The 19,777-nt window shown below is 36.5% G+C and overlaps 1 protein-coding gene across 4 annotated transcripts in view; it reads right to left on the bottom strand.

Annotated features, from left to right (window-relative positions):
* FRYL (FRY like transcription coactivator) overlaps positions 1–19,777 on the bottom strand; it is a 252,518-nt gene that overhangs the window by 182,014 nt on the left and 50,727 nt on the right. For all 4 annotated transcript variants that reach the window (XM_071216578.1, XM_071216579.1, XM_071216583.1 and 1 more), the window contains exon 3: positions 12,420–12,550. The gene's annotated coding sequence lies outside the window, so the exon portion shown is untranslated. The remainder of the gene's footprint in view (positions 1–12,419; positions 12,551–19,777) is intronic.

The raw sequence follows: 19,777 nt of genomic DNA, 5'->3' as shown, positions 1-19,777 counted from the left end.
CATTCCATTAGGAAAAAAATAACGCATTCCTGGTGATAGAAAGCCTTTGCAACAGTCACATGGGAAGTCTATGGAAACATACCACCTCATTGACTCATGACTACTTCTACCATTCACTGTCCTTTAATAGCCAGACAAAATTGTAGTATATTCTGAATCAGTAAAGGGCATTTTCTACCCACCAATGCTTGAAGATAGATGTTTATTTGCTAATTTACTAAGGTTTATCAGCAAAATCTGCCTTTCATCCCAACATTATGATTCTCTCTACACCAAAATTATAAGGATATATTTTATGACTAAGATAATACTGCATACCATGAATACATGATCATTTTAACTCCTTTTTAAGGAAATAGGGATAACAATTAAAGTAAATGATTTACTTCTTTAACAAAATTAGTGTTTATACTATTATAAATAGAATCCCTTTACTGTTAATTATAATTGTCAGAGAATCACTTAATCAAAAACCTCCATTAGGGAAGCAGACTTGGCCCAGTGGTTAGGGCATCCGCCTACCACATGGGAGGTCTGCGGTTCAAACCCCGGGCCTCCTTGACCTGTGTGGAGCTGGCCCAGGCACAATGCTGATGTGGGCAAGGAGTGCCGTGCCACACAGGGGTGTCCCCCGCATAGGGGAGCCCCACGCACAAGGAGTGCGTCCCGTAAGGAGAGTCACCCAGTGCAAAAGAAAGTGCAGCCTGCCCAGTAATGGCACCACACACACAGAGAGCTGACACAACAAGATGATGCAACAAAAAGAAACACATATTCCTGTGTCGCTGACAACAACAGAAGCAGACAAAGAAGATGCAGCAAATAGACACATAGAACAGACAACTGGGGCGAAAGGGGGGAGGGGAGAGAAATAAATCTTTAAAAAAAAAACCTCCATTAAAGCAGGGAATCAGAAAGTTAAAAAAAAAAAATGCATGGGTCCCTTAAAGATTTTAAGATCCTTAAAAATTGAAAATCCATGTTTATTCCCCAAACTTTGGATGTAGCGCCAAGGTCTTGTCTTTTAAGGTAGATTTGCTGATTATACCATTGTCTTTCTTGCCTAAAACCAAACCCAAGTATATCATCTATGATTCCCAGTTTCAATTTCTTCAAAGGGGTATGAGAACTTAAAAGAACTAGTAAAAGTATCTGAGTGTAAACTCCCTCATCTTTTACACATCTCTGGCCTACACATAATTCAGCAGAAAAAAAAATTTTTAAGAAACTCATCTTTGCAGACTCTGACCAAAGCATTCAACTTTGTTTATACCAAAAAAAGTTCTTTTCAATTTCATACTTTATTTAAATTAATATTAAATTACATAATTAAAATAACAAGTATAATTGACATAAATGAGCCCACAATTCAAGCTATCGGGGATAGAAATGGCAGAAAATTTGAACAGTGTGCACTGTGCTAAAAGTACTTGTTAATGTATTTTACAGAAGCAATAGAGGATTTTGGTAAGTCCATTTGGTTGTTTGACAAATTATAAATTTTTTTCAATATTAGGTTACCTGACATTTAGAAAAAGTTAAAAAATGAAAAAAATTAATGGAAAGCAAAGGAAATTGTTCTTCAAAATATCAACCCCTACCAAAACCTCAATTCTACACATATTTTTGTTAAAGGAACCAAACACATCTATAAACATCTCTGGAGTTAAAAGTATCATGCAGATTTCTATATATTCTAAGCTAGCCTTACTCTCAAATGACCCTCTCACAAAAGTACAATTGTCAATCCAGCTGACAATCCTGTCTAACATCTTAGAAATACCTGTTTAAATTTTCAGTTAACAAAGAAGTTAAGTCAAATAGTAAGCTAGTGATAAACCCAAAATAAGAACAAGGCCTAGAGCAACTTTGTGCCTGGGAATTTCCTTCTGTCAGCCTTCATGTTACTCAAATGTGGCCAGTCTCGAAGCCAAACTCAGCATGTAAATGCAATGCCTTCCCCCCAGCGTGGGACATGACACCCGGGGATGAGCCTCCCTGGCAACGAGGGACCACTATCAACTACCAACTGATGATGCAACTGGAAAATGACCTTATACGGAAGGTTCAATGCGGATCAGCAGAATATCCATGTCTACATAAAATACCATGACTTTAAAATGCTGTTTGACCTAAAGTAAGGGGGAAATGGAAAGGAGAAATGAGTTTATATGGCTACGAGTTTCTAAAAAAGAGTCTGGAGGCTGGCAGAAGGTTTGCCCTCATGCACAACTGAGCAGAGTCAGAGAGACAGATAAAGCAGATACAACCCCCAGATATTGGTTCCTTTGAGGGCTAAAGAGACCCATGGGAGTTATGGTCATGGCCGATGGGGTTAACTACCAGGGCAGATGGCCCCTCTTTGGAAATGGTGTTTATGTGTGATGAATCTGGACTCAGATGGGATCTCCCTTCATAAGACTTTCATGCTAATGTGCTGGAGGTGCAGTTAATGTTGGGGTTTAAGATATATTTAGGGGATTTGAATCTCTGGACTGACAATGTGATAGCCAGATCCTGAGCCTCAACAGACTCCAGCACCTACAATCTGATTTATTGGACTTACCACACTCAGCTAAGATGGAGGTGAAGAAGGACAACCACCACACCATGGAGCCTAGAGTGATTACAACTGAAAATGGGAGGATTGCATCCAGCATCCAGGTGGAATCTGAGCCTCCTCTTGACATAAAGGTGCAATGGACACAACCAATCCAGTGTCCACATAGAAGAGGTGGCATTGGATTGGGAAAAGTGGACATAATGGACAAAGGGTATGGGGAAAGGCAGGAAGAGATGAGAGGTGGAGGCGTCTTCGGGACATGGAGCTGCCCTGGATGGTGCTTCAGAGGTAATCACCGGACATTGTAAATCCTCACAGGGCCTACTTGATGGAATAGAGGAGAGTATGGGCCATGATGTGAACCAATGTATATGAGGTGCAGAGGTGCCCAAAGATGTACTTACCAAATCCAATGGATGTGTCATGATGATGGGAACGAGTATTGTTGGGGGGGGGGAGAGGGGGGGTGGGGGGGTGGGGTTGAATGGGACCTCACATATATATTTTTAATGTAATATTATTACAAAGTCAATAAAAAATAAAAAAATTAAAAAAAAAAAAAAAATAGTAAGCTAGGAGCTTACATGCTTGTTTTGCTCCAAAAGAATAGCTCCTTCTTTCCCTTACTAATATGAAATTCTTCATACCCGCGATTACTCCTTTCATTAAACAAACAAAACTGCAACAGCCTTTCAGATGAACTGTACCAAATCCTATTTTTATGACTTCTGGCTAAATTACTGCAATGTCTCTATCCCAGAACCACAGGTAAACAGGAAGTAAAAGTTATTTATACTGAGTTGCAAAAATTACCTTTGAATAGACTAGTGTGAACCATACAGATTCTATCATGCTACACAATATAAATTTAGTATTTTTGAGATTCAAGAGAAGGACTTTGATTAGTAAGATGACATTTAAGAACCAGACTCTATAAAACCAAATCTCTTGTAAAAGAAGATCATTAAGTTAGTTTTTAATAAGCATTCCCTAAAGTTGAATTTGATTTTTGAAGGAAAAAGTGAGCAAGAGATACATTCCAAAAAGAACTTGTAGTCACATAAATTTCAACAGACATCAGATTTTAGTACTATATGATTTTGCTTTGTTTTAATCGTTGATTAGTAAAAAGACATATACTATGGAAAATTTTTAACAGTCGAGTGTTCATTTGAAAATTCATAAAAATTAGAAAATCCAATTATTATACTTTATAACATTATGCTATATCCAAAAGAGTATAAAATAGTCTTTTAAAAAAAGATTAAAAAAAGATCAGATATAAAAGTCAGCAGCCACATTCAACTAAATGGGCATAGGACATTTCATTTCAGCACTAAGCCAACAGCTCACACAGCAGAAAAAACAACTAAATGATTCAAGACGGAAAGTTAAAGGACAAGTAAAATTTCAATAATTTAAATAGCCGCATGTATTAATATGTTTCTGTTTTTCACATAAGCATATACTACTAAACTCAAAACTAAATGCTAAATAAATGACTTACTGACTTTAATTGAAACTTAGGGGCCACAAACCAATCAGTAGCCTCCTCTCTACTTCACTCATCCAAATGGGCCAAGAGCATAAAAAAATTGACTTCTAATACTAGCACTGTAGATACCAGTATGTATTTTTTTTAACTGAAAGGTTTTTTTTTACATAAATGATATTTTAAAAACAGAAAGTATGGCTTTTCCTAAATACGGCCCTATTCTTAAACAAGTGTTAGAGAAAATAAAAGGAAGTAGGGATACTCATATCCTGCCATGAGGACCTTAAAATGAGTTATTATCGAAAGGTTAGTTTGACATTATCTATCAAAATTTTAAATGTGTAGAAAAATTTATACTAAAAAGCAATCAGACAAAAGTGTAAAGCTCTACATAAATGGAACATTTATTATATAATTATTTCTAATAACTGAAAATTAAAGCCATTCTAAATATTCAACAATAAGAGACTGAATAAATTATGCTACAGCTGCACAATGGAGTTCATTTTAAATAGCAGAGACAGAAAGATATCCATGTTGTATTAAACAAAAAAACATATATCAGAACAATTTGGGTAGTAAATCTCATTTTCAAATCCTACAAATAAATTTGTAAATGTACAAGGATAAAATTTGTGTGATTATTAATACGTACATAAGCATGAAAAGCAGCTATAAAAATATACATAACACTTTCAACTAAATGTTACATAAATTTCTATAAGCAGCTATTTGCTCCCTACAATACAAATTCACAATTACATAGACCACATTAATTTTTAAAAAATATTTGAATCAGAAATTGAAAAACTTAAAAGCATTTTACATCTACTTCCTACAGGATTTTCCTTTCCTCTAATATTTGCTAGTTAACAATAAACAAAACTGATTTTTCTCTTAATATACTGAATATCATCCTCTCAAACTTTGAAATGCATTAAACTCAATGTTGCAGAATCATGTGAAACAAAAGTACTGTGACACAAATTATTCATCACTATTTCACAGATGTGACTTTCTTATAGTTTATACCAAATATTACTATTTTTAGAATAAAAGAATGGGTCATATAGAAAGTGGTTTCTATAGTAATAGATAAAATTCAGTAACTTCTTTCTTGTTTACATATACCACAGGTTGTAATAATAAAATTTTTAAATAAGTATATACTTCATCACCAAAATATTTTCCAAAGATCACGGAAATTATTAATTTTATTAATGGTTTTACCGTGACTTATCAATATTTCTCCATCTGAAATCTAACCAAATTTTTAATATTAAAAAAAATTTAAGCCAATACATGGCTGTTTTCTTACACATCTGTAACATTTAAGCCTGGTTTTTCAAAATAAAAATTCATGCTCACTAGAATTCATACTTATAAAAATCATTTTATTTTCCTAAAATACTTTTAAAAGAATTGAAAATAATACATTTTACTTTACCTAGTTGACGTTGGTATTTATCATAATTAGGATGAGAGAAATTAATTCTGTCTTCCTCATCTATACTCTTCTCTGATGAAAGCAAATTAAGACGTCTCATTTTAAGTAATCTTGGAGAACTTCCCCGAAAACTATCTCGAGCGTCTAAAACCACATCTTCCGAAAGAACAGGAGGAATCACTCTCTTTAAAAAATCCATTTTAAGCTTCTTCTACACTACTAGACCTACAACACATAAAAAGGTGCTTGTACCAACTTCCTTGATGAGAAGGTAAGGTACACTAATTTGTGCCAAAGAGCAAAGAAACGTCATATGAATTCAGCCGGTACTAAACACCAGTAGGTCAACTGCCAGCTGTTTTGAAGTTGATTTTTAGGACATTTACTGTTTAAACTGATAACAAACCAAAGAGCCAAAGACCATGAAACTGCACTTCATACATAAATGTGTAAACAGACAATGGGTGTGAACAATATTGAGACCATAAAATGCTTAGCACCCATCTAGTTTAACATTTATACTTTGAAAACCTAGACTGTGATAATGTAAAGACAAATTTACTTTGGTCTGGGGTGTGTCTTCCTTTTAAATAAACTTGTAGTTGAAGTACAAAACAGTAACTCACATTCAAAAGATAATTCTCATCATTTTAAAAATTCAACAATAGACCCCTGGGACATCAAATATTACAGGACATGAAGAGGAGTAATTTAAAACTTTATATTATAAACATTCCAGTGCACTTTCAAATACAAAAAAACTCCTTATTAAAAAATCAATCATAATTATCAATAACAGCAGTGAAAACCTTGACATGAATTACCGAACTGATCATTTTAAAATATGGATGTTAGAACTCAAAATTGAGATTTTAAAGGATATTTAATTCACTAAACCCTGTAATTACCATTGAATAATTTATTTCCAAAAAAACTGCACTACACTAATTTTTTCTTTTTAAAGGAGTTACCAGGGATTGAACCGAGGGCCTCGTATATGGGCAGTAGGCACTCAACAAGACATCTGCTCCTCAATGAGAGATGATTTGTTCATTTGTTTTGCTTTTAGGCAGTACCAGGGATCAAAACCTGGAGCATATGCACTCACCCACTCAAGCTATACCCACTCCCCACTAAATACTGAAGCAGGCACTCAATCACTCGGGCTATATCGTCTCCCCTCTAAATATTTTTAAATACTGGGCTCTCTCTGCCAAGAGGAGACTGTACCAAATCTCAGTTTGTATTTCCATCCTTTTCCCATTTCTCAGCAAGCTCTGTTCTTTGCCCCATTTCCCAATAAATTCTTTTCACTGACCTAACCAAAACAAAACAAAATAAAAAGGCAAAAATTACTAACAGAAGTGAACTGATCCTACTGCCTTAATATAATCCTGAAGTATGAAAAACCAGTCCAGTGAAAGGGTACCTACATAATACTTTGAAATCTAAAATTACTACTCTTTTCTCACTTCTTTTGTCTGCCCTCTGGTGGGGATGCTAAATGAGCAAGAAGAAAATTTAAAAACAATATAAAACAGATTGGGAGTGTAAAATTCCTAAGTAGATCATGTATGACTTTGAAAACTATAAATTTAAATAATAAAAAACTGAAATCTAATCCACTCAATAAAGAAAGAATAATCAACAAATGGTGCTGGGAAAACTCGGTAACTATATGCAAAAGAATGAAAGTGGAACCCTATCTCATATCACACATAAAATTTAACTTAAAATGGAACAACAACCTAAACTTAAGAGCGAAAACTGTCAAACTCTTAGAAGAAACACAGGGAAATATCTTCAGGACCTTGTATGAGGCCATGGATTCTTAGACATGACACCAAAAACACAAGCAACAAAGAAAAAATAAACAAATCAGACTTCATCAAAATGAAAAATTTTTGCTAAAAGAGCATTATCAAGAAAGTGAAAAGACAACTTACAGACAGCAAGAAAATATTTGGAAACCATATATCTGATAAGGGCTTAATTTCCAGAACATATAAAGAACTTCTACAAATTAACAACAACAAAAAAACAAACAGTGAAGCAGATGTGGCTCAAGCAATTGGGCTCCTGCCTACCACACGGGAAACCCACAGTTTGGTTCCTGGTGCCTCCTAAAGAAGACAGCAAACTGGGAAAGGTGGTGAAGAGCCACAAGCTGACACAACAAGATGATGCAACGAGACACAAGAAGAAAAATATAAAGAGAGACACAACAAAGCAGGGAGCAAAGGTTCCTGCTGCCTCGTAAAGATGAGCAGGACAGAAAGCTGACGTGACAAGATGACACAACAAGAGACACAACAGGAAAAACATAACAAGAGACACAACAAAGCAGGAAACAGAGATGGCTTAAGTGATTAGGTGCCTCCCTCCCACAACCCTAGATTCGGTTCCCAGTGCCTCCTAAAGAAACGAGAAAAAAGAAAAAAGACGAATGGACACAACAAGTGCAAACAACAAGGGGGTGGGGAGAGATAAACAAAATAAACCTTTAAAAAACACACACACAATTAAAAAATGGACAAAGGACCTGAACATACACATTTCTTCAAAGAAGACATACAAATGGCCAAGAAGCACATGAAAAGATGTTCAACATCATTAGCTATTATTGAAATGCAAATCAAAACCACAATGAAATACCACTTCATACCTACTAGGAGGCTTTTTTTTTAATGGAAGAAAAAATAACAAGTACTGGCAAGGATGCTGAGAAATAGGAGAGAAAAAGGAGAAAGAATTGGTGAGAATGTAAAATGGTACAGCTACTGTAGAAAACAGTTTGGCAGTTCCTCAAAACATTGAACACAGAACTACAAGATGACCCAGCGATCCCACTTCTAGGTAGATACTCAAGAAAACTGAGAGCAGGGCATGACAAATTGAACCTTTTTGTGGATCCCAGAAAAGACCATGTTCTTGAAGCTAATCCATTCCGGGATTAGATTCTGTTAGGGGGCCTGTCATTGAATATTAATTCAGTGAGGCGTTACCCAGAGTGGATCTTATTCCTCTTGCTGGAGTCCTTTATAAACAGAGGACTGAAAGTAGACACACACAGAGAAAAAGGAGCAGAGACAGAGAGGAGGAACCCAAGAGCTCAGAGAGGAACCCAGAAGAGAAGAAGCCACAGACAAAGCAGCCAGAAGCTGAAGCAAGGAGACCCAGGGGGGGAGGAAACGCCTCCATGTGCCTTGCCATGGGAAGGACTCAAGGATCGCCAATAGTCTACTTTTGGTGAGACAGCATCTGTGAGGATGCCTTAATTTAAACATATTCACAGCCTCAGAACTGTAAGCTTTTAACATAATAAATTCCCATTAAAAAAGTCAAACCATTTCTGGTACATTGCTCCCAGCAGCCTTTAGCAAACTAAAACACAGAGAATCAAACAGATATTTGTACACTAATGTTCACAGCAGTATTATTCACAATAGCTAAAAGAGAGAAGCAACCCAAATGTCCACCAACAAATCAAGGAATAACCAAATTTTAGTGTGTATATACAGTGAAATATTATTCAGTCATAAAAAATAATGAAGTTTTGTTACAACCTACAATATGGATGAACCTTGAAGCCAGCATTTTGAGTGAAATATTGGACACAAAGGTACAGATACTGTATGATTCCATATATATGAAATAACTAGAATAAAAATTCATAAAGGCAGAAAGTAGAATACAGGTTACCAGGGGAAGGGTAGAGAGGGGGAATGAGGAGTTAATGGATAATGGGTACAGGGTTTCTTTTTGGCATGATAGGAAAGTTGTCACGAGGGATGGTGGTAAAGATAGCATAACATTATGAATGTAATTAATCCCGCTGAATTGTATTCTTGGGACTGATTGAGATGGGAAATTTTATGTTGTACATATGCTTACACAACTGGGGAGAAAATAAAAGACAATGCAATACATGATCCTGGACTGGATCTAATAATGGGGGAGGAAAATGCCCAGGACATTTGAAAAAATTGGAATATAGTCCATAAACTTTATAGCAATGTTAAATTGCTTGAACGTCATAACTGTACTTAAAGTGGTTATATAAGTGAATATCCTTCTCCTTAGGAAATTTATATGAAAGCATTAAGTGTTCATGGATGATGATATATACAACTTCCTGTCAAATATTTATAAAATTAGATTGATGATAAATAGAAAGAATGATAAAGCGAATGTGGCAAAATGTATAAAAGTTGGTGGATCTGGGTATCTGGGTCAGGGTATGTTAGAGTTCTCTGTATAGGTTTTATATTCTTTTTGCAAAACTGTCCTGAAAAACAAAAGTCTGAAACTATTACACAATAAAAAGTTCAAAAGGAAAAAAAAAGGAAGCCTTGAGTAAAAACAATTAGCAGAGACGAGGCAACAGGGCTAGTGCAATACAAATAGAGCCAATCACAAAGCACTGATGACATCAGGAAACCTAATTCTTACAATGTCAGGACTGCGGGATGAAGCACTGAAGCCGCATCCTCATCTGAGAGCAGAGGAACTTGATCTCCCTCCATGGTTGGGGGAAGTGGGGGAAGTTGGCTGATGGGAGACCCCCGAGGGCAGGGAGTGCTAGGGGCCAGAGATGGGAGGCTGGGAAACCAAGGCACAAGCAAATATGGTCCCCTTCGAGCATCCCCACAGAGGGCAGTGACGGAAATCACAGTCATCAATGGCACGTGGTTGCCATGGAGAGCAGGTGACCTTCCTAGTAGAAGAAGGCTGAGTGAGCCTGCCACAGAGGGCAGTGATGGAAATCACAGTCATCAATGGCACCTGGTTGCCATGGAGACAAGGTGACTTTCCTAGTGGAAGGAGGCTGAGTGAGCCTGCCACAGAGGGCAGTGATGGAAATCACAGTCATCAATGGCACCTGGTTGCCATGGAGACCAGGTGACCTTCCTAGTGGAAGGAGGCTGAGTGAGCCTGCCAGAGGGCAGTGATGGAAATCACAGTCATCAATGGCTCCTGGTTGCCATGGAGACCAGGTGACCTTCCTAGTGGAAGGAGGCTGAGTGAGCCTGAGTAATGGCAGAGAACACTGCCACTGAGGGGGGAAAATAGATCTTCCTAACAGAATAAACCTTGTGAAAAATGGAAAAACTAATTAAGAAGGGAAAGAAAGGCTGAAATTTGAATCACTGAGTGAAACACAAGCACAATCTCATTCTTCCAATACGTAACATGAAGAAAATGATTTATGTAACATTTGAAAAGATGAAGCATAACCTAACCTTATACCTGGAGGAATTAGAAAAAGAATAACTAAACTCAAAGCAAGCAGCAGAGAAGAAGTAGTAAAAAATTATAGCAGAGATAGAGAATATAAAAATAGAATCAACAAAACCAGAGTTGGTTATTTGAAAAGATCAATAAAATTGACAAACCTTTGGATAAACTAACAAAGAAAAAAGAGAGGATGCAAATGACCAAATTCAGAAATGAAAGCAGGAATATAAGTACATGAAAATGAATGAAATGGAAAAGTAGTATGCAGTATACACATTACCACAATAAAAATTAAAAGATGAAGCATAAAACTATCAGGGACAATTGCAAAGAAAAAACAAGCAAATTTCTTGTTCTGAATTACTGAGTTTTTAATCTTTATTCTTCTGCCATTACTTATAAAGTCTTTATTTCATTCATTTAAGAGGTAATAATTAAAGGTGCTCCACATTATACAATATTAAGAGGGGGATTTCAGAGAAAATTTAGAGGATTTATTAATGCCAATCTTATCCCAGGGAACCCTACAGTTAAAGGGAGAGGGAAAAAAGCAAGTCAACTAAAAGATTTAAATTTCTTGCCCCAAAGCAGGACTATACCTAATAGGAAAAAAATGAAAACGTTGGTTTTTAAAATGCTTCTATGATGTAGACTTTTCTCTTAACCCTTGAACATTAAAGGATTAAAATTCACATCAGTCTATTCCCCACAAATGGGGGGGGGGGGGGGAACAGGCTAGAATCATAAATTGTATGCCTTAATATGCCTAAAAATTACCAAATGTCCTACGTTGTTACTTTTTGGTTTTTGTTTTTTCCCTTTTCAGGTTTGATCTCGTGCTCTTTACATCTTTTGTTTGTAGTTTTCCTCAGGTTGCTTTACAGACGTCCTTTATCTAGGGAGCCCAGAAACGTGGTGGTTTCTAACACATGCTGACTATAGAGTAGAGGTCACTTTCAGATTTGGTCATAATACACAAGACCGTCTGTGTCTGGTTATAAACTGTACTATACAAAGAAATTATGGTCAACTGGGGGAAGGAATTCAACTCGTGGTTATAAACCATACCATACAAAAAAATTATGTTCATCTCAGGGTAGAGGGAGCAAAGATTTTTAAGGTGTCAGAGGGGAGAATACAAGATTTTTCTCAGATTTCCCTCATTCAACAAATGTTCACTGAGCAGCTTCTATAATGGTCTGTACAAAATGCAAAGGCAGTGAAGACTTGTCTCTATCCCCAAGAATCTTACTGTTTAAGAATGGAAATAAACACACAGCTGGCAAGACTCCCTATAGGGTTGGCCATGGCTTTGTGGAGTCCGTTTTGCATTTTCACTTCCTCTGCCCAATCTGCCTCCTCCTGCTCTTCATAGGTATCTATCCCTAATACACATAGTAGAAGACAAACTCTCAGCATGGAGAACCCACCCTGAGACATGGCATTCAAGTGTCAAAACGCTATTAATCACTAGTTGAATCTATGAGAAAATGCCATAAACCCTTGTTAGTATACTATTTCTGAGCTATTTGGTTGATTATCACAACTCTGAACTCCTGTTATTAAAGTTACAGGATCAAGAAAATATAATAGAAGCTAGCTGCTGAAATATTAGCATTAAAAATCTTTTTAGAACGCACAGACACTAGCTTTTAGAATATTTACTGTAAACTTACCTATCGTTCAAGACAGGAATTTCTTGGTGGTAACCTGGATCATCTAATCTTGATTGTACAACTCTGTTGAGCAGTTTTGAAAATTAAGCACTTAGACGTTAATCATCCAAAACGCAAATAAATGGCTTCAGCTATGAAGAAAAACAAAACACGACATTTACATATTATATATAAAGAATACATTTATATATTACTCATAGCCATTCCTACTGAGTACATTATATACCAGTGGCACCTATTGTTACAGCTATTCTCTTTCTTTTTTTTTTTTTTTTTTTTAAGATTTTTTTTTTTATTGACTTTGTAATAATATTACATCAAAAATATATATGTGAGGTCCCATTCAACCCCGCTCCCCCACCCCCCCCTCTCCCCCCCCCCAACAACACTCGTTCCCATCATCATGACACATCCATTGGATTTGGTAAGTACATCTTTGGGCACCTCTGCACCTCATAGTCAATGGTCCACATCATGGCCCATACTCTCCTCCATTCCATCCAGTGGGCCCTGTGAGGATTTACAATGTCCGGTGATTGCCTCTGAAGCACCATCCAGGGCAGCTCCATGTCCCAAAGACACCTCCACCTCTCATCTCTTCCTGCCTTTCCCCATACCCATCGTCCACCATGTCCACTTTTCTCAATCCAATACCACCTCTTCTATGCGGACATTGGATTGGTTGTGTCCATTGCACCTCTATGTCAAGAGGAGGCTCAAATTCCACATGGATGCTGGATGCAATCCTCCCATTATTCTCTTTCAATAATGTTACCTTTCATTTTTTCCTAAACTTTTTTCTTTTTTTTTTTTTTTTGAGGTATCTGGGGCTGGGGACTGAACCTGGGACCTCACATGTGGGAAGTCAGTGCTCAACCATGGAGCTACACTAACTCCCTTATTCTAATTTTTTATTCCCTTATTCTAAAATTTACAAACAAGATATAAATTTTCTGAAAACAGTATCCCCACCTTCAGCAGTTAACTTAACGGCAAATCATGTTTAATTTACACCACCATGCCCCCAGCTCCTTTTCCACACTACTCTGAGCATTCCAAAGCAAATCCCAGACATGCTATCATTTCATCCATAGAAATTTCAGTATAGATATCTATGAATTAAATGATACACAGATATATTTACCTAAGACAAGGATTCTTTTAAATAAAATATAAGCCAATGCCATTATAATAACTACAATATATTAATAATTTCTTTATAACATCAACTCTCAATGCCCAAACACCAAATGTCTCATCAGTGGTTTTGTTTTTTTTTAAGATTTTATTTATTTCTCTCCTGTCCCCTTCTCCCCCCACCCCCATTGTCTGCTCCCTGTGTCCATTTACTATGTGTTTTTCTGCATCCATTTGTATTATCAGGCACTGGGAAACTGTGTCTCTTTTTTTGCATCATCTTGCTGCATCAGGTCTCCGTGTGTGCAGTGCCATTCCTGGGCGGGCTGCGTTTTTTTTCAGGTGTGGCATGGCACTCCTTGTGCACGGCAGCACTGCGCGTGGGCCAGTTTACCACACGGGTCAGGAGGCCCTGGGTATAGAACCCTAGACCCTCCATATAGTAGGCAGACGCTCTATCAGCTGAGCCACGTCCGCTTCCCTCAGTATTTTCTTAATAGTTTATTCTATTCCAGATCTAAACAAAATTCATACATGCAACTGTTTCTGTGTCTCTTAAGTCCCTTTTAATCTACAGGTTTCCCCTCCCTTTCTCTTTGTAGTAGTAATATTTTTACTGTTCACAAACTGAACTAATAAATGAATTTTATAATTATTCAAAAATACATTTAATAAAATTTGTTTACAAAAAAAAAAAAGTCCACTTAAAATAACCCTGAGAGAGTCACAGACTGTGAATCACTGCACCAGATCTGTAATAATTCAATGGTTACTCAGAATGAAACCAATGATCATATACAAGGACTCACATCTAATTGTGCATGCTCCATGTTTAAATACCATTCAAGCTCTTGGCATTTTTCAACAATAAAGCAAATCCAAATTTTTAATCTGGTAGTGAAATTCAAATTAACTTCATTTTAAATTATAACCAGTTTCTTACTTTTTGTTCTGTTTAATAAATTTAATCCACAACCCAACAGAAAGGGCTAACTACCCTCTGAAATATTTAATTTTACATTTAAACTTCTTAATTTGAAATTCCTTTAGCAAAGTTAGAAAAATACAATGATGTTCTGCTTACAGGCTTAATAAATCATGATTAAAGGTATGTCTCTAGAGCAAAAAACTGGTAAGTAAGAATAAGATGCTAATTCATATGTGCTCATTCATAAACAATATAATTCAGGCTTACTGGAATTTTTTACTCCTCATTTCTGAATCTATTAACAACATGACATTACAATTCTTCCATAATTCTTGACATTTTATCTTAATTTCATGGTATCATTTCTTCCTCAAAGCAAAGCTTATGTAACAAATACTATATCATTACTTTAAGATATGGGTAGTACAGTCATACATTGGTCTATACTTAATAAGATTTAAACTTTTTTTTTGCTTTATTTTCTAGAACAAATCTTAGAAGGCATTACTACTGGATTACAAAGCAGTCTTAGGAATATTGCAACAATTCGATCTATGATTGATTTGTACCACCATGTTTAGGACTTTTGATTTGTTTCTCTTTTTAACATCCTTCTATTTGGACATAGTAAGCGCTAATGCGGTGCTTTTTATATTTGTTTACTCTTCTTGTAGCCATACTGTAATATTACTATGTCATTTTTAGACTTCCCAATATGTGCCCAGAATTTTCAATTCCTTTAGTAGATAGACAATCTTCCTATTTTCAACTTTTCACTTCTGGTTAACCTGGGAAAATATTCGGTTGATACTTCTCTGGGTTTCTTTATGGATTATAATCATTTTAGTGGCACTGTTTTCTTTTTCTTTTATTTATTTATTTTTGCATGCTAATCACTTTTTCAGCTTATCTCCATTTATATTATTTAACATGGGATTCATTTATATTTTCATTTCACCTGCCTGACATTGAGAACATTTTATCTGTAAGAATAGTAATTTTTCCTACTATTATTATATTACTTTGAGATAGTCAAGGTCAGGGAGATTGGGTGACTAACTGCCCACTGCTAATGTGTAGGCACATGATCAATGATCTTTCTTATTTAAAAGAAAAAAGTCAAATAAATGGAAGTGACCTGAGGAGACCAGCTGGTATTTGACAGTACTGCAGAGAAGATAAATAGCAAAGCCTTGGAAGGGGCAGGGCTTTTTATCCCAGCATGAGTAGTAATGATCTAAAAGCACCAGTGTGCAATTGATAAGGAGAATAGTGACTCAGCTCTGCCTGTGGGGGGGGACTCCGGGCAATGGAATCTTCCTGGGAGAGCTCTGCTTCACTTAACTCCAGCAAGCGAAAAAGCAAGTTTGGTGAAGAAATTAATCATGACATTAAGTGTTCAAATACCACGTGTACCCCATTTCCTATTTGGATACAATTACTAGAGCAATAAATAACAGAAATGACACAAAATTAATGCATCTTTATTTTAGTAAGACATCTGACATATATATCTCTGAAATATACTGATAGTGGAAATAATCTGAAGTAAATACACAAATATTAAGATTTAATAAATCTCAATGATGTTCATTATATTGTTCTTGATATGTGTGTAGGTTTGAAATACGTCATAATTTGTAAAAGTGAACAGAGAAGTTCTGGTGCCTGGCCCACGGTGGCTTTGAGGTCAACGTCAAGAAGCAACTCCACTATTGCTTGATCAATAACAACACTGCCATATAAAGGAATTGTCACTGAATTTTTTTGCAAAGGTTGTTAGGAATGCTATGGAAAGGGCTGCCCCACCAGATGGAAAAATTAGGCTAAATTACTTCAAAGACCCAAACTTAAGATTCACATTTGACTTCAAAACATGTAATTGAGTACAAGAATGTCTGGTGACCTAGAAGTTCATAAATTTCAGCTAAAGAAAGCAAGTACATGGGGAGTGGATGTAGCTCAAGTGGTTGAACACCTGCTTCCCATGTATGTACAAGATGTCAGGTTTGATGCCCAGTACCTCCTAAAAACAAACAAAGAGAAAAACAACTTTCATTGGGGAGCAGATGTAGCGCAGTGCTTGAGTACCCGCTTCCCATGTACAGGGTCCTGGGTTCAATCCCTGGTACCTCCTAAAAATAAAAAAATAACATGGCAAGATATGGAATGTATCTAAGCCAATTCCTCTGTCCTTCTATCAAAAATACTTGGGGAATCTTGCAATGCCTCTCAAAATGAAACAAAGGCCAAAATGATGCAAAGATTCTGATAGCTCTTTAGAAAAAGGATGAAATTGGTTTCAATTAAATTTAGAATATCCATATCTTCTATTTGTGATACCAAAATAATTAAGAAAAACAAATAAAATTCAGTATAAAAAACTTCTCACAAATAATTTAGTGCAGGCAGCAAATGATCACTCAAATATCTTTTATATCTAATTGGGAAAAGTCATTAAAATAACTTCAATTTTTAAGAGACTCACATTTTCTCATTTTAGAAATGCTAAACTTTTTTTAGAATTTTAGAATGGACTTGCATTTTAATCTTCTCTTGGTCATTTTTTTTAACCTTCTCCCAAATTTCAATTTTAAAGAGCACAGAAACCTATTACAATAACCAATATAATTACAAGTTACCATATATTTCCCTGCCAAAAATGCAATATAATGGTACTGAGCTAAAATAATTGGGCTTCACCTGCAAAAATCTAAACTCTTGCTAATATAGCAATGTTCTCTGCAACATTTTTTTTTTTACAAACTGAAGATATAAACTTTTATCTCACCCACTTTCTCGTAATTCACTTCCTAATAAAGACATGTATTGGGGACATAGTTTAAAACCAGGGAAGGTGGGATGCTGGGCGTCTTCCAGGCAGAGTCTCAGTCTTGGCAGAACTCCAGGGCCAATGTGGTAGTGAGCTTTTGGATGGCACAGACCTGATGTTCCATTGTCCAACCCGTTTTACTTAGAGCCACCTCCTTTTTTGGGGCCATTAGTCCTCATTTCATGCCAAATTTTCACTAGAGGCTCCCTGTTTTTCCAATGAGCTCATGACCATAAGTAATATACCATATTCCAAATTTATCAACATTTTGTTGATATCACATTTTTAGACAGAATAGCAGTTACTGTCATATTACTTGATCTAATGAAAGTAATCAGTGACTGCTTCATTCACAAATTTAAAGGGAAGTTATCCATAAAGGTTTCATTCATTTAATCAAATAAAAACTGCATTGTAATACAACATTTTTAAGTAGACTGGTAAATGCACATGTATCATTTAGAATAATCCTTCTATCACATTTCCACATAGGCACAGGAAAAAACTGGAATTCAACCAAAAATATTTCACACAAATATCTACCTACCCTACTAGACTTAAATACCAATAGAAATTTTGGGGACAAATGTAGAAGCTGCTCAGAAAGACATCAACCTCACTAAAATTAAAAAGCACTACCATCCCTAAATACTTCTAAAAATCCATTATTATAACGATGCCACACATAAATGCAAAGGAATTATCCATTCACCAGTATTTTTTTTCTTTTTTTCTTTACAAAGATTTATTTATTTATTTATCCCCCCTCCCTCCATTGTCTCTGTGTCCATTTGCTTTGTGTTCTTCTGTGTCTGCTTGTATTCTCATTAGGTGGCTCCAGGAACTGATCCTGGGAGCTTCCAGAGTAGGAGAGAGGCAATCATTCTCTTGTGCCAGCTCAGCTCCCTGATCTGTTGTGTCTTTTATTATCTCTCCTCTGTATTTCTTTTTGTTGTGCCATCTTGCTGTGCCAGCTCTCCGTGTGGACCAGCTCTCCTGTACGGGGCACCCTCCTGTGCAGGGCAGTACCCCGCACGGGCCAGCACTCCACGTGGGCCAGCTTGTCTTCACCAGGAGGCCCTGGGCATCGAACCCTGGACTTCCTTTATGGTAGATGGGAGCCCAATTGCTTCAGCCACATCCACTTCCCATTCACAAGTCTTTCTGGGCAGGACTATGGATAGGCCCTAGAGAATGAGGAATGATTAAATCAAGCAAAAATTCCTGGCCTCATGAAGTTTACATTCTAGTTAGAGCTTAAGTTTTCTGAAGTCATTCCCTTTCTGAATCTGAGGAAAGCTTTGAAGACCTCTGTAGTAGTTTGATAGAGTTATGAATTTCTAAAATAGATATTGGATTATGTTTGTATACTGGTCTGTCTGAAGTTTCACATTTACTTAAATTATGATTAGGGCTTTGATTGGGCCACATTTTGATGGATGGAGACTCACAGATAAAAGACATGGCAAGAGAAGAAAGTCAGAGTTCTGATGCTGGAATTTTGATGTTGGAGTTTTGAGCTGGAGCGCAGGAAGTGAACACACAGGAAAAGAACACAGAGGAATAGAGATAGCTCCTTATACATGGCAGAAGCCTCTGGGAGAGAGACACAGCTATTTGCCTAATAGTCTACAACTGGCCTTGTAGAGAGAGGCAAAGCCTAGAGAGCCTCACAGTCTACAGCTGACCTTGTAGAGAAAACAGAGGTCTTGGGTTCAGGTCCTGGTGCCTCCTAAAAGAAGGCGAGCAGACGCCAGCTGCACCACAGTGGGTTAGATACCGCCCCCACCACAGTGAGCAGATGCCACAAACCAGCAGATACCACAGCCCATGGGAGCAGGTGTGGCTCAGGCTGTTGGGCACTCACCTCTCATGCGGGAGGTCCGGGTTCAGTTTCCGGTGCCTCCTGCAGAAGGCAAGCAAACAATAAGCAGAGAAACAAGAGAACTATATGGGGGAGGGGAGATAAATAAAGAAAAATAAAGTAAATAAAAAGATCAGTGATTGCCAGGAGTTCAAGAGGAGGAAGGGAGGGATGAACACGTAGGGCACAGGGCATTTTTAATGGAAAAACTAAAAAGTATTTAAAGTATCTTCCCAATTTTTGGAAAAAGAACTACATTCAGAAGCAAAAAATACACCTGGAAGGATATACCCAAATTGTCAAGGTACTCAATCTCCCTATGCCTCTTTTTCCAAATCTATAAAATAAGAATAATATCTCTTAAGGCTATTATGAGACATAATTGCAATGGATGAAAAATGTTTAAATAGTGCTTGACAGTACTACAATTTATTAACTTATACCATTTAAGCTGATAGACAACAAAATTTGTAATATCCTCCCCCAAAAGCAATAAAAATTCTAACAGCTAGAAATAACCATTATTAATTTATCTTATATCTGGATTAATGTCTTTCTGACCTCTTAATATGTATGAAACATTTTATAAAATTAGT

This window comes from Dasypus novemcinctus, chromosome 1, assembly GCF_030445035.2.
Source record: "Dasypus novemcinctus isolate mDasNov1 chromosome 1, mDasNov1.1.hap2, whole genome shotgun sequence".
In the NCBI taxonomy this organism is placed as follows: domain Eukaryota; kingdom Metazoa; phylum Chordata; class Mammalia; order Cingulata; family Dasypodidae; genus Dasypus; species Dasypus novemcinctus.
This window is presented reverse-complemented; position numbering and strand designations above follow the sequence as displayed.